The following is a 15252-nucleotide window of genomic DNA, read 5'->3' as shown; positions in this document are numbered from 1 at the left end:
CAAATGTTCTCAACTGCTATGCTATACAGCCTCTCATATGTGATACAAAACAAATGGAGTCTTAAAATATTCAGAGATATAATTTAAAAAATTTTATTGAAATGTTAGCAGTAATAGTAAAATATGGCATTTACTGTGTGTCAGGCTGTACAAAATAGCACACTGTGTCAGCAGAAAAACTGAGAGAAAGTGATCTACATCAAAGTAACTAGTGACAAAGTTTAAAAAAAGAATCTTGTGGCATCCAAGCAAATCATAATCACAAGAAAAAAAAAATCTAAGTGACCTTAAACTTCTCCATAACAACATTTAATGATAAACTACAGTTGAGCACTCATGTGAAAAATCCACATGAAAAATAATTTTGATTGTTTTATGTTTATGTTTACCTTAATTTACACTTTTGGTCCAAACATATTCACACATTATATGAAACTACATTTTATGTTTAATTCTTTGTCTCACTACTGTCAATATAATACAACTTATATGAAAATCTCAACTATATAAATATAATGTGATTTGGCTTAAGTACAAAAAATAAATACATAATACTTTGTAAGTTACGTATGTCTCTTATTACTCATTTATACATCAAAACACATCAGTAGGAGCAAAACTAATTATATTCACTTGGCTATGATAGTTCCCAACTTTTAGCCATATAAAAAAACTATAGTTTTACATATTTTTCAGTTTGGTATTATGAAGGTATATTTATCAGGGTAGGAAGATAAAGAGAATTTCATTTAACAGTTAGCATTTATTACAAATATTTAGGCACAGGGTAAGTGAGTTTTTGTTTTACTGTCGCCACAGACCTCACCAGACTGAATAACATAATAATAATAATCATGAGATGGAGAGAAAGAGTAGGATGCTAATTTCCTTATAATTTATAATAAAACATCAATAAACACTGTTTAAAGTTAAGGGACTTTTTTTTCCCTTTTAAATGATTTTGTCTCTTCATGTTATCCATAATCTTCACTTTCAAATTTTAGGCATCTTTTAGATGTTAAAATGTTAACAAATTTTTTTGTTAAATGTTAACAAAAATGTTAAAAAATTAAAAAAAATTTTAAATGTTAAAATTTTATCTTACGTTAAATGTTAAAAAAATTTAACATTTTTTAAATGTTAAAAAGTTTTATCTAAAGATCAATGTTTTGTTGTATTATATGTGATTCTATTCTGCTAACATTTATAAAAATTAAACTTAAAACATTTAATACATATATATTATAGTATAGTAATTTCATTTTTGTGAAACTTGTCTCCCAACCTCCTTCTATCTGTATGTGAATCTCTGGAGTTATGGTCCCTAAAATTCCCTGCTGCCTCTGTTAGAGGCTATTTCTTACTTAGCTCTTTGTACACTGTATGCTTGCTTTTTCTTTTCCCCACCAGCAGCTATCATTTCCCCCCAAAATAAATAAATAAAACGGCATGTGTATATACGTGTTTAGAGAAAACAAAGACAATCAGATTAGCTTTGCCTACCATGGCACGGTAATTACTTGGTAATTTGTTGAATTGGGGTCCGCTGGCTTGATGCGATCAGCCTATGTCACCTCATTTAGATTCTGCTTGAGGTGATGTGCAACATCCTTGCTGATCTGCATAGCACCATATGCTGCTCAGACTGAATCTTTGCACGGTATGAAATAATTCCTTTTGACAGGAAAACCACTATTACAGCAGGTAGGCCAAACTGGGGGAAAACTGTAATCAAATTAAGGAAGCAGTAATTATACAATTAGGTTTACCCCACCACCAAATGCCGGCACTTATCTGTTCAGGATATCTAGAGAGCACTTGGTTGGGAATGGCTTGAGGGCCACTTAGAACATTACTGCAGTGTGAATGTGAGACCTCCTGAAGGTTCTTACTCATAATCTGTTTAGTCCTTATTGGTGGCATTAAGTCCTGAGTTTTGCCGTATTTTGAAAAATGAACATTTCGGTCCATGCCTCAAAACCCGAAAGTATAGCCCCAGGATGAAGGATGCAACTACAAATTGGCTTTTCTGTTTAGCCTGTTGGCCTCATGCATTAGTTTATTAGTCACATGTTTAAATTTTAGTGACACAGGTTAATGTTTAATTATCTGGCAGAAAGATACAGTTGCACACTCTGGAATATAATGTTCAGATGATTCTTCCTACCTTCCGACCCTGCCCCCTCCTCCATCTCCCTTCTGTGCTGTCAACCAGCAAGCCAGTTCAGTCAGCTGCAGAGCAAGGATGTGATTAGTTATCTCATAGACATCCTGCTCAAGTGGGCTGGCCCCAAGACACTAGTAATCCCTTTACATTCAGAAACCTCACCTTTTCCTTGATCAGCAGGAAGCACTTGACTCCTACATTCCCTAGAAAATTGCTGCTTTTCCCCCTTCCCCGATGTGTGCTCCTGAACAGACCTGAGACCCCCAAGCCAAGCTGAATGCCTGAGATGAAGATTCACTCTGGAGATGACAGGATTCCAGAGGTCAGAGTTCCATGGGACAGCTCCTCTGAGAGTAAGGGAAACTTCTGTTCTTTTTTTCTTTTTAATTTATTTTATTGAAGTATAGTTGGTTTACAGTATTGTGTAAATTTCTGCTGTACAGTTTTATATATATATATATATATATATATATATTCTTTGTCATATTCTTTTCCAGTATGGTTTATCATGGGATATTGAATATAGTTCCCTGTGCTATACAGTAGGATCTTGTTGTTTATCCATCTTATATACAAAAGTTTGCACCTGCTTCTGTTCTTCAGGATTCTGAACAATTCTGAAGGAGGCCATGTTGGCAGGAATGCTTTTTAATGTCTCCTGAAGTTAGAAGGAAAAAAAATCAGAGTGTAATTGTGGAGTCTGATGGCTTTTTTATAACCTGCGTCTTTAGGAACAGTCAATTAAGGTTTACCTGCTAGAGTATTTTGCAAAACAAATCAATATCTCATTTATTCAAAATTAAGAACCCATAAGCTTCTAATACAAGGGTCAAAAAGCAGGGGAGATAGGGGCTTCCCTGGTGGCGCAGTGGTTGAGAGTCCGCCTGCCAATGCAGGGGACACAGGTTCATGCCCCGGTCCGGGAAGATCCCACATGCCGCGAAGCGGCTAGGCCTGTGAGCTATGGCCGCTGAGCCTGCACGTCTGGAGCCTGTGCTCCGCAATGGGAGAGGCCACAACAGTGAGAGGCCTGCGTACCGCAAAAAAAAAAAAAAAAAAAAAGGCAGGGAAACAGTGTAGCCATGAATGCTTGGGGGACTAGGAAAAAAAAACCCATACATTTATGATTCTAAATATACCACAAGGTTCAGGGTGTTGTCACACTGCACTGCGTGGCATCAGCATAATCAGATTAGCTTACTTTTATTTTAAGAGTTGTAGCCCGTAGTTAGGTTTGATTTGCATTCTGTTTCTTCTAAATCACAGGCTCTAGTCCTGAAAGCAGGAGAGCAAAGAAGGAACTCACAGAGGCTGGAGAGGATAAGCAGGCTACTGGTCTTCTCTGACATGGAATAGAAAACAGAAAACATGACAAGAGTGGAAACTTTCCTTATTGACCTTCCCATTTGTGGATGTTCAGTGGGTTTCTCCACCAAGGAGTTCCCCACCAATGCTGGGAAAAAACAAAACAGAACAAAAAACCAACAATCCAGTTCCTCTTCCCCTCCCTATCCTGTAACTGTAAGAACAGCAACCCACTGGCATTCCACAAATGCTCAGGGCTGCCCATGCCACAGCCACATCCCTGACTGGCTCATCATATCAGTACCTTTAGATACAAGCTCTCAAACTTGCCTGGGCATTTGAATCACCTGGAGGGTTTTTTTAAAAACACTGATGCCTTGGTCCCAACCCCCCATGCCCGAAATTCTGATGTAGTTGGTATGGGGTGCAGGTTGGGCACTGGGATTCTTAAACCCCCTAGGTGATTTTGATGTGCAGCTAAGTTTGAGAACCACTGCCGTAAGTCAGCAGTCCTCAAAGCGTGGTCCTCAGACCAGCAGCATCGGGATCCCTTGGGAGCTTGTTAGAAAGGCAAACTCTCTGGCCTCACCTCCGTCAGACTGATGCAGAAACTGGGGGTGAGCCCAGCAACTTGTGTTTTAATAAGATCTGTAGGAGATTCTGATGCCTGCTAAAGTTTGAGAACAATTGTCTTAAGTAAAGAAATCCTTTAGACAAACTGTGTTGACACCATTTGTGCAGTAACATTAACATCTCCCAAATTGTCTTTTTCAAGAAGTAGCGAGATCGGATGGAAAAACTATGGGCTTTGGAGTCTGGCCAGACCTGGGTTTGTGTCTCAACTCCATCCTTTGTGAGCTGTGTGAGCTTAGACAAACATGCAGTTTAACCTCTCTGAGCTTTAGTCTACTCAACTCTGAAACAGTGGAAATTTTATCTAACCCATAATGTTGTGAAAATTAAACAGGCTAACAACATCTAGAACTGACTCATAGAATACTTTTATTCAGATCTGAGTTCCCTGCCCTTCCTCCCTTCCATTCCAAAGTTTAATGAGCAATAGGAAAAAGTGATGAAATCTCTCTGAGCTGGGAGTCTTCACTTTCTCACCAGTTCCTAAATATTCTTTCCTATCCTCTTCTGACTGCATCATTTATTTTCACCTGAACCAGCAACACAGCATGGGACTTCACCATCAGGCAAGTTTCATGAACTGGGCTCCAGCTATTAGGCCAATGAAGGAGAGTCTGCCTGTGGCCTCATTGGCTGATGAGGGACAAAAAGCATGGCCGTCACTCAAACCCAGGCAGACCCTTCCACAGAGCCCCAAGGGCATAGATATTTATTCTCAGAGGCACTCTGAGTCCTTAGAAGTAGTTCCCTCCTTGACTCAGGCAAATTGCTTAGTTTATTCCAAGAATTCCCCTGTTCTGACTGGTTTGTAGCATTCATATTTTAACAGAAGGGATTTAATTTCCCATTGTTGCCTAAGGAAAAGGCACCTGAGCACACTCCAGGACAACTGGGTCCATGCAGTGTAATCGCTGATAAGAGCAGTATCGACAATTAACATCTGAATAGGTCATTATTCCTTAACTCATAATGTCTTTAACTCCAGTTCATTCTCACAAGTCAGTGACAGAGGCATAATTATTACTGCCATTTTACAGATGAAAAAACTGAAGCTCAGAGAGGGTAAGAGACTTGTCCAAGGTCATGCAAATAGCAAACAGGGGAGTCATCTTTCTAAACTACCCTCCACATTCTCTTAATTACTGTGCTGCTATAATAATGATAATAAATAATAAGAACAATATAAACACAACGAGCACCTGAGAGATGCATAGACTTGGCGACTAGAAACAGGTGCCCAAATATTTATGTACAAACTGCTGGATCTAGAGTAACTGTTTCTAAGTCTCTCCTCTCCACCTACCGCTCGCTCGACTATCAGCCCCCTCCCCTCATTGATTCCAATATTTTTAGTCCCTAGAATAATGAGATCGATTTCATGGGAATACCTAATCATATTTTCCAATTTTTTTAATTTATTTTTTTTTGCGGTAAGCAGGCCTCTCACTGTTGTGGCCTCTCCCGTTGTGGAGCATAGGCTCCGGACGCGCAGGCTCAGCGGCCATGGCTCACGGGCCCAGCTACTCCGCGGCACGTGGGATCTTCCCAGACCGGGGCACGAACCCGTGTCCCCTGCATCGGCAGGCGGACTCTCAACCACTGCGTCACCAGGGAAGCCCATATATTTTCCAATTTTAAAAGCACTTGCTTGAAAACAGAGAGGAACTGCACTGAAATTACCAGGTGCCCCAGAACCACTCTTGTTGAAGGAGCAGCAGTATTAGTAGTGTCCCCGGGAGAAGTGCAGTATCTCAGGGCTCACCCCACACCTACGCAATCAGAGCTCATGTTGAACCAGACCCCCAGGTGATTTGTCCTCAGTCTGCAGCTCTGAACCAACTCCCAGGTGATGCCAAACCCTCTGGTCTGTGGACTCTGCTTCCGTGGCTGGGTCCTAACACACGTGTCTTTCCCACTTCTCATTCCAGCACTCTCCCAGCCTCCAGTCTCAGTGCTGTGGCCGGGTAAATGACACTGATTTCTATCCTATGACCTTACACCCACTCCCCACTTCTCCTGCCAACGCCCTCCACTTGAGCCCAGGGGGAGCGCAGGGCAGGTTCATTAAGTCCCTCCAGGCAGCAGCCCTGCAGAGAGTTACCTGGGGTTTACAGCTGCAAAAGGGGTGCACTGTTTCACAGTGGGAGTCCCTCAGCCCACCTGCACGTGGCGGTGGAAGAACTTACCTATGAAGCTGGTCTCGGTGTCTCGCTGTACCCGTGGCTGGGATAAGCTCCAGCTCCGGTGGATCTCATGTCGTTCAGGAGGATGGATGGTTCTAAAACCACATCAGGTGGATATGGCATATTTTATGGAAGGTTTTGTAGAACGTTCTCACCACACACACACAAAAATGGTAATTATGTGAGGTGATGGATGTGTTAACTAACCTTAATGTGGTAATCATTTCACAATATATACGTGTATCAAATCATCACATTGTAAACCTTAAACTTACACAATGTTGTATGTCAATTATATCTGGGAAAGGTGGTAAATTTGTTTACTGATTTAGGGATGGTCTGTATGTTCAACTTCTATCTACACAATGACTCATGGTCTTTTATTTTCCTTAGTTTTTACTTTCTTTTCAAAAGATGGTTTAACTTTTCATCATGTTATCTGGGAGATTTAGTCTCATAAAAGAGGTGGTTACATTGATTATTAATATTTTTCTTTCACATATAAAATATAGATACATATATTTACACACACATTGTATACAGATACACACAGCTACACATACTTGCAGTTTCTCAACGTGTCCTTTCTTACCTTGGAACATTTAATCAATAAGATCATTTTTTTAAGATCACTTTTAATTTAAACAATTTATTCTCTTCTCAGTGCTATAGTTGTTGTCCTTAAATAGTAGATCTAAATATTACAGATTATTTTTACATTTATGAAAAAAATCATTTTGAAAAGTAGAAAGGAAAGAAAAGAAAAAATGAAACATAGCATTGCTTTAAACACACTGGAATCTGTGACTGTTATTAAAAGTTTTCACCTCATTAAGGGATGCTGAGTTACACTACAATTCAAACTGGAGTTTAAGTAAGATCATCGAATAGCTTCTTCTGCTTTAATAATTTCTTCCCTTCTTAATAGTACCATTTATGGTGAAATGCGGTATTCACATTTCTGAGAAATAAGTTGAAGGAAGGAACGTGCACAAGATGATTCCAAATGATGCTTCCACTAAGGATGTCCATGCCTCTCAAGATTCCGGTTTACAGTTTAAGCACTTATAACCCAAAGGGAAAAAAGATGGGGATGCTCAGTCTCAGCTTCCAGACTGAAACAGGACTATTTTGTGGATGCCCTGAGGACCTCTACAAAAGCCTGTTAACTGGAGCTCGGGAGTACGTACTACTCACCTCTTCCCACTGGGACTGAAATACAAACTCTGTAAGTGCAGAAGTAAGGTAGATGGAGCAGAGTAAAGAAGACTATTTTGCATCACTCTTCCATTGTTTTCACCTTTCCTTTTGCTAAGTCGGCTGTCAGTAGCTAACCAATGTTTTATTTTAACTGTTTCTTCATTAAAAAAGAAAAATCCTAGCTATATAATGTGCCCATCTCAGCCTTCACCAGCCAATAAGCACAAATTGAGTTTTAATACACGAACCGTAATGGCTCCAAGCCCCTTTCGTATTTAACGGCACACCCCAAGCCACTCTACCCCCAGGGTAATTGGTCTTGTTATGGCTCATCACTGCTGCTTTCTAAACTTCTACTCTGTTGCATGGACACTCTGCAACCCTGCCTTGTTGTTTCTGGGGAGGGACCATTCTGATTCTAGAATACAGCTGCTGTCTCTGTTGCTATGGCCTGAATCCTGCAGGAATTGAAAATCAACTGTTCTCCATGTCAGGGAAGGTGGAACTCCTGACCGGGTGCCAGAGATCCTTATCACTGCTCCTGCAAAGTCAGAAGCTGAGGGTGGGGCTGGGAAAGTTGAGGGTGGAAGACAGGATTTCCTGCAGAACTTCAGCTGGAGCCTCAAAATATCACAGCAATTAGTGATCCAGCTCTTTCCTCCTCCCAGCCTGGTGGGTGTGAGCCTAGATCAGGAGCCCCCCAGGCTAGCCATTCCTCAGAGACACGGCTCTGAAGGTGGAAATCTGCCTGCATCCCTACAGCAGTGAGTATTGCCTTCACCTGTCTGAGGTTGAAGTGGGTGCCAGACGTGCTTACTTTTGAAGTCAAAGGTAGAAAATGACTTCATTTTCCGTTTGAAAGGGAGTAAGGTTCCCAGAGGAGATTACATGAGCAGCCCTCAAGGACTTAGGGATATACTCTTTCAAAGTATAAACACACACACACACACACACACACACACACACACTGCTAGTGTAACTGGATATGACTAAATTGAGATGGGGGCAAATTCTTTGACAGGCTTCCCAAGGAGAAGTGGGACCTATCTGTTCTCTCCCCACCCGTCCCCGTGAATCTGGCTGGCCCATGTGTGACTAGGAGAATGAGTACCATGGAAGTGAATCTACGCTGGATCTGCCCCTGGCTTTTACGAGGGCTGGCAGCCTCTGCCTTGACCTCTTGGAACCTGGCCCCAGCGTATAAGAAATCTGACTACCTTGCTTGAGAAACTATGTGCAGAGGCCCTAAGACTCCACGGAAAGGGAAAGGGTCCAGCCGAGTCCAGCCTTCCAGCCATGCCGGCCAAGGCCCCAGGCATGCAGCCGAAGCCTCTGGCCCCTCCAGGGGAAGCCAGTCACCAGCTGAATGCCATGAAGTGACCCCAGTCAACTCGACACATGGCAGAGGAACTGACCAGTTCCTGACCTATATAAAAATGGTCATTGTTTATTTTTAGAAATTTATTTATTTATGGCTGCCTTGGGTCTTCGTTCCTGCGCGTGGGCTTTCTCTAGTTGCGGCGAGCGGGGGCTACTCTTCGTTGTGATGTACGGGCTTCTCACTGCGGTGGCTTCTCTTGTTGCAGAGCTCGGGCTCTAGGAGCGCAGGCTTCAGTAGTTGTGGCACACGGGCTCAGTAGTTGTGGCGCACGGGCTTAGCTGCTCCGCGGCATGTGGGATCTTCCTGGACCAGATCAAACCCGTGTCCCCTGCATTGGCAGACAGATTCTTAACCACTGTGCCACCAGGGAAGCCCCTGGTCATTGTTTTTAAGATGGGGAATGTTCTGTTATGCAGCAATAGATTCCTGGATCCCTGAATAAGGACAAATTCTATAGGAGCATCTGAGCTGTGTTCAGAACTCCATTACCTTTCAAGACCTTGGCCCTGTCCCTTGTCTGTCCCTCCTCACTAGACTCCTTTCCACTGGCTGCAGACCCTCTGGGACCCTCAGATACATAGACATAATGGGACCAACCAGGGTCATTAGAAGAGTTTCGCCTTTTCTTCTACTAGTTACAACTACTATATGCAAAGAGAGATCCTCAAAGAATTGGAGACCCATCCTCTGTCCTAGGTGGACATGAAACAAGAAAAAAAGTAAATATTTTCAAAATTTTTCTTCTTAGTATTTGAGAGGAAAGAAAAGGTTCAAGGGTGTAAAGTGCATGAATAATTAGGGTGCTTGAATCCTTCCTTATTTTTACTTTGTAATCATTATGTTTTCTCTTCACCAAACCTCAAGTCCTGAGGCCTGCACTGCATTTCATGATATAAATCCAAATGTTCCCAATTATTATTCTCCGTTAGAGCGATTTTCTCCTCATTTTCTCTTTCACTAAAGAGAAAATGCTAAAATTAGCATTCGTAGCTGGAATCCGTAGCTCACTCAGTATGTTGCTCTAGCTCTGAGTCACATGCCAAGAACACCTTTGCAATCTGGTTCCCAGGGTGTCGGCATTGATGTGCTATGCCAGGGCATCAGTGTGATGCTCAGAGATGCATAGTTCTTTCTATTCTAAGAGGCTACATTTGACTGTTTATAGAGCAGCAAGACACAGCCTAATCTTTACCTGCTGACAAATGAATGTGGGGGAGGTGCTTCTAGATTCATGTCACTGACCTCAGGATCAGTGATCAGCTGAGTTTGGGTGCAGCTTACAGCAGCAGTAACTTACTGGATCCCCAAATGGCCTTTTCATTAGATTTGGGCCTGAAGAGGCCTTTTCTTAGCTGGCTAGAAGCAAGGAGGGTTCAGGAATTTAACATGTCAAAATTACCATGTCCCATTTATCAGGGGATCTTTATTTTCTGATCCTCTCACATCAAGTTTTGGAGTATCTGTGAAATGTGTAGAAAGAAATCCAGTCTGAGGGAGAACTGAATGGGCTAGTCAGGACTTTTTGTTTCAAGTTATAGAAAAACTAGGGTGACCATATGATTTATTATCCAAACTAGGACACTTTGAGAGCGAAAGGAGGCACTGCCAATAATTAGTCCAGGACAACAGGTATAAACCTGGACTGTCCTGGGCAAACGGGTCACCTTCCCACCCTTAAAATACCCCAATTGAAGTTGTCTTGAGCAATCTGGCCCGCAAAACAAGAACTCCAGAGGTCAGGTGGGCTTTGAAGCTGTCCAACCAGTTTCTTCTAATGTGTCCACTCTGCCTTCTAGATGATAGCTTTATCCTAAGGCTGGTTCTTCTGTGGTCATAGGGCGGGCGCCAGGAGGAAATGGAGCTCCACGCTGCTGCTTTCACATCTGGCAACGGGGAGAGCACTTCTATCCCGGCCTTACAAGCAAGGATTTTGAGGTTCAGACACTTAGGTCACGTGCCCACTGCTTACAAATGACATGGCTCAGGAAATGGAATGCCCTGATTGGCATTTGGAACTGTGAGTGGGTCAGTTTCTCACACATACTGGGGCCCTTTGGAGATGAGTGGCTTTTTTGTTTTTCATTAAAATCTGGGTGGTATTAAGAAAGGAGAGGGGAGGCCTACTGGAATATAGCAGTAAATGTCAGCCCTATTGGAAACAAACCTAAAATTTAATAATTTTAGGCTGTGGGTAGTTAAGAGGGAGATCGCCCAGGTGTAAACCCAGGTTTTACCACTTACTACCCATGTGATCTTGGACAAGTTGTTTTACTTAAATCTCATTTTCCCAACTTGGAAAATAAGATAATAATAGTATCTGACTTCTGTGGTTGTTATGGGGTTAAATAAGATAATATAACCAAAGTGCTTACGACATTGTCTGGCACACAGTAAGTGCTTAATAAAGGTTAGCTTCTATTGTAAAGGTCATTTAAGTGACTGCAAAGGAATGTTCATGGGAATTTGTAAAGAAATCCTAAGGCATCAGCAATAGAGAAATCCGTTCACTTGGCTGAGGAAGAAATAATAAAGGCAGCAATAGGAGCCAGAGGAAGTAGCAGAGTGAGGGCTGCATATGGGAGAGGGAAGCAGGACCACAAATAAGCAGAGGAATAAAGTCGGGTTTCAGAAAATTTTAACTGGTTCCCATCCAAGGTGAGTCTGTCATCCTTAAACATTACAATAGACTCTTATAAAAGCCTTTTACAATGATTCATGGTCAAGAAATTCTCCCTTATATTCAAGATAAATCCTTCCGGTTGTCACATAAGCCCGTTTTACGTCTTTACACAGGATAAAACTTGGGTAAAGATTTAACAGACATGGAGAGCTAAGATGAAGTTAAGAGATGTTGTAGAGAAAAGTGACAAGGCTTAGTGACATCCATTTTTTAGTGACAGGGAGAAAAGGATAGTGTCAGAAGCAGGCCTGTAATGGTGAGCATGAAAGATGAGGGAGACAATGGTATCTGTGACAAAGAGGGAACAGGGAGAGGTTGGTCTGCTAGATAAGGAGTTGGATTTATAAATAAAAGATTGTGGTATTACCAAGGCTTTGATAGTAAAAACAAAATGGTGCCAGAATAGTAAAGAAGACATTTTTTTTTCCTTTCTGTCCCTTGCTAGATAAATAGGTAGTTAAAACAGAGAGGAGAAGGGAAAATGTTGTCAACAATGAGAACTTTTAGCAATCTGTACACATCCTGGCAAGGTTTATAAATTAGAAATCATCAAAAATGGATATTGTCAAATCCTACTTTTTGGCATAGGGGGAGTGGAGGGGGGATTGGTGGCTTTTCCTTTTTTTAATTTATTTTTTAAAAATTTTATTGAAGTACAGTTGATGTAAAATGGTATGTTAATTTCTGCTGGACAGCAAAATGACGCAGTTATACATATATATATATATACTTTTTCATATTCTTTTCCATTATGGTTTATCACAGTATATATATTTTTAATATCTTTATTTTAGTAAAATTGCTTTAAAATGGTGTGTTAGTTTCTGCTATATAACAAAGTGAATCAGCTATAAGTATACATATACCACATATCTCCTCCCTCTTGTGTCTCCCTCCCACCCTCCCTATCCCACCCACCTAGGGGGTCACAAAGCACCGAGCTGATCTCCCTGTGCTATGTGGCTGCTTCCCCCTAGCTATCTATTTTACATTTGGTAGTGTATATATGTCCATGCCACTCTCTCATTTCATCCCAGCTTACCCTTCCCCCTCCCCGTGTCCTCAAGTCCATTCTCTACATCTGCATATTTATTACTGTCCTGCCCCTAGGTACTTCAGAACCATTTTTTTTTAAAAATTCCATATATATGTGTTAATATATGGTATTATTTTTCTCTTTCTGACTTTCTTCACTCTGTATGACAGACTCTAGGTCCATCCACCTCACTACAAATAACTCAATTTCATTTCTTTTTATGGCTAATATTCCATTGTATATATATGCCACATCTTCTTTATCCATTCTTCTGTCGATGGACACATAGGTTGCTTCCATGTCCTGGCTATTGTAAATAGTGCTGCAGTGAACATTGTGGCACATGACTCTTTTTGAATTATGGTTTTCTCCGGGTATATGCCTAGTAGTGGCATTGCTGGGCGATATTGTAGTTTTTTAAGGAACCTCCATACTGTTCTCAATAGTGGCTCTATCAATTTACATTCCCAGCAACAGTGCAAGAGCATTCCATTTTCTCCACACCCTCTCCAGCATTTATTGTTTGTAGACTTTTTGATGATGGCCATTCTGACCAGTATGTGGTGATATTTCATTGTAGTTTTGATTTGCATTTCTCTCATGATTAGTGATATTGAGCATCCTTTCATGTGTTTGTTGGCAATCTGTATGTCTTCTTTGGAGAAATGTCTATTTAGGTCTTCTGCCCATTTTTGGATTGGGTTGTTTGTTTTTTTGATGTTGAGCTGCATGAGCTGCTTGTATACTTTGGAGATAAATCCTTTGTCAGTTACTTCGTTTGCAAATATTTTCTCTCATTCTGAGGGTTGTCTTTTCGTCTTGTTTATGGTTTCCTTTGTTGTGCAAAAGCTTTTAAGTTTCATTAGGTCCCATTTGTTTTTGTTTTTATGTCCCTTTCTCTAGGAGGTGGGTCAGAAAGGACCTTGCTGTGATTTATGTCATACAGTGTTCTGCCTATGTTTTCCTCTAAGAGTTTTACAGTTTCTGGCCTTACATTTAGGTCTTTAATCCATTTTGAGTTTATTTTTGTGTATGGTGTTAAGGAGTTTTCCATGTAGTTTTCCATGTAGCTGTCCTGTTTTCCCAGCACTACTTATTGAAGAGGTTGTCTTTTCCCCATTGTATATTCTTGCCTCCTTTATCAAAGATAAGGTGACCATATGTGTGTGGGTTTATCTCTGAGCTTTCTATCCTGTTCTATTGATCTATATTTCTGTTTTTGTGCCAGTACCATACTGTCTTGACTACTGTAGCTTTGTAGTATAGTCTGAAGTCCAGGAGCCTGATTCCTCCAGTTCCATTTTTCTCTCTCAAGCTTGCTTTGGCTATTCGGGGTCTTTGGTATTTCCATACATATTGTGAAATTTTTTGTTCTAGTTCTGTGAAAAATGCCATTGGTAGTTTGATAGGGATTGCATTGAATCTGTAGATTGCTTGGGGTAATATAGTCATTTTGACAATGTTGATTCTTCCAGTCCAAGAACGTGGTATTTCTCTCCATCTGTCTGTATCATCTTTAATTTATTTCATCAGTGCCTTACAGTTTTCTGCATGCAGGTCTTTTGTCACCTTAGATAGGTTTATTCCTAGGTATTTTATCTTTTTGTTGCAGTGGTAAATGGGAGTGTTTCCTTCATTTCTCTTTCAGATTTTTCATCATTACTGTATAGGAATGCAAGAGATTTCTGTGCATTAATTTTGTATCCTGCTACTTTACCCAAATCATTGATTGGCTCTAGTAGTTTCCTGGAAGCATCTTTAGGATTCTCTATGCAGCATGTCATCTGCAAACACTGACAGTTTTACTTCTTCTTTTCCAATCTGGATTCCTTTTATTTCATTTTCTTCTCTGATTGCTGTGGCTAAAACTCTCCAAAACTATGTTAAATAATAGTGGCAAGAGTAAGCAACCTTGTCTTGTTCCTGATCTTAGTGGAAATGGTTTCAATTTTTCACCATTGAGAATGATGTTGGCTGTGGGTTTGTCATATATGACCTTTTTTATGTTGACGTAAGTTCCTTCTATGCCTACTTTCTGGAGGGTATTTATCATAAATGGGTGTTGAAAGCTTTTTCTGCATCTATTGAGATTATCATATGGTTTTTATTGTTCATTTGGTTAATATGGTGTATCACATTGATTGATTTGCGTATATTGAAGAATACTTGCATTCCTGGGATAAACCCCACTTGATCATGGTGTATGATCCTTTTAATGTGCTGTTGGATTCTGTTTGCTAGTATTCTCTTGAGGATTTTTGCATCTATGTTCATCAGTGATATTGGTCTGTAGTTTTCTTTCTCTGTGACATCTTTGTCTGGTTTTGGTATCAGGGTGATGGTGGCCTCGTAGAATGAGTTTGGGAGTTTTCCTCCCTCTGCTAGTGAAGGGGCTTCCTGTGTGTGGAAACTTTTCCTCCTTCACGGCTCCCTCCCAGAGGTGCAGGTCCCATTCCTATTCATTTGTCTCTTTTCTTTTGCTCTACCCAGGTACGTGGGGAGTTTCTTGCCTTTTGGGAGATCCGAGGTCTTCTGCCAGTGTTCAGTATGTGTTCTGTAGGAGTTGTTCCACATGCAGATGTATTTTTGACGTATTTGTGGGGAGGAAGGTGATCTCCATGTCTTACTCCTCCGCCATATTGAAGGTCCTCTGGGGTTGGTGGCTTT

Source organism: Aethalodelphis obliquidens, unplaced genomic scaffold, assembly GCF_003676395.1.
Source record: "Aethalodelphis obliquidens isolate GAN/ISIS:26980383/991018 unplaced genomic scaffold, ASM367639v1 scaffold51, whole genome shotgun sequence".
Taxonomy (NCBI): Eukaryota; Metazoa; Chordata; class Mammalia; order Artiodactyla; family Delphinidae; genus Aethalodelphis; species Aethalodelphis obliquidens.
This window is presented reverse-complemented; position numbering follows the sequence as displayed.